The sequence below is a fragment of the Sebastes fasciatus genome, chromosome 1, assembly GCF_043250625.1.
Source record: "Sebastes fasciatus isolate fSebFas1 chromosome 1, fSebFas1.pri, whole genome shotgun sequence".
NCBI lineage: Eukaryota > Metazoa > Chordata > Actinopteri > Perciformes > Sebastidae > Sebastes > Sebastes fasciatus.
Window position 1 is genome coordinate 14381970 of NC_133795.1, and position 1498 is coordinate 14383467.

Below are 1498 nucleotides of genomic sequence, written 5' to 3' on the forward strand. Positions count from 1 at the left end.
TCCCATGTATTTCCAACACTGGAAATTAACTTAAATGTCTCTATTTTTTTTTCACAAACAAGGAAATGTAGTGAAATAAGACTCCAACAAGTTAATGGCAAGTTTAATAATGTGCACACATTTCCAGTGGCAGCGGCTGTCTGCGCCATGTGTTTAAAAAATCATCAAAGTCAAAATCAATGGAACAAACTCCTACAAAAATATAACACATATATACTTCATTATTAAGAGATCGGATCTTGCTGTGGTGAGTTGAAGTGAGGTAAATGGAATAAAACAGGGTTGGTTTGCTAATGGACTTCGTACTGTGGCACGTTGGTTCGTATCAGTCAGTCACTTCTTGCTGCTGTCAGGTTTTAAGCTCTTAACCAGGCTGTACACACCAGGAAACAAAAACCCCCTCCAGAAACATCAGAAACCAGTAAAGTGTGTGCAGTACTCTAGCAGAGTAATACATGCACACTCACACCTTACACACACATTCACACACACTCATATACACAGCAGAAGCAGTAGAACAAGGCATTACCATAAATTCATTAGAGTGGTTGGGCAGTATTTATAAACATGTAGAGATGCTGTTTACAATGTCTGACTGGATGGATTACACTTCTACACAGACAAGTGAAGGAAACACTCCCAATATACACACTGTTTACTCTGAGGGGGAGAGAGAGGAGAGAGAGAGAGAAAGGGGTTTGAGTACATCGCTCCACGAGGTCCCTGAGTGGCATGTTTTACAGAGCGAAATAAACATCCAATAAAATAAACACCACTCGGCTGAGCTCTCCTGCCATGTTCTGTACCGGGACGGCACAGAGAGACTTCTGTGTGCATCTGCCAACGCTACATGTGGGCATGTACCTGTATGTATGCATGTGTGTCCACAGGTGGGAGAGAAGAGGAGAGGGGAGGAGAGGAGAGGAGAGGAGAGGAGAGGAGTGGAGAGGAGAGGAGAGGAGAGGAGAGGAGAGGAGAGGAGAGGAGAGGAGAGGAGAGGAGAGGAGAGGAGATGAGAGAGGAGATGAGAGAGGAGAGGATCAATTCATGTAGAGAGGATGATTTTAAATGCAGATACACACATTTAGAAAAAGACACATGCTCCAACATTGTTGTCAGATAGAAATGACAGAAATTAAAAGAGTTTTGTTGCCCCTGCCATGGTAGCACAAAAAAACATTATATTTTTTTTATTTACTTATTTATCTATTAACAGGAAAATGCAATTGATATCCTTGTGGATGTGGATATGTTGTTGGATTAGTCCTGTCTGCAACAGAAATCGATCGAAAATACAGCAGCTCCTTGGTCTGAGAAGTGAAGCCAATGCTGAAGTGCCTTAAACTTGCATTCTTTCTAACAGCCAGCAGGGGGCGACTCCTCTGGTTGCAAAGAGAAGTCTGATTGTATAGAAGTCTATGAGAAAATGACCCTACTTCTCACTTGATTTATTACCTCAGTAAACATTGTAAACATGAGTTTATGGTCTCAATCGCTA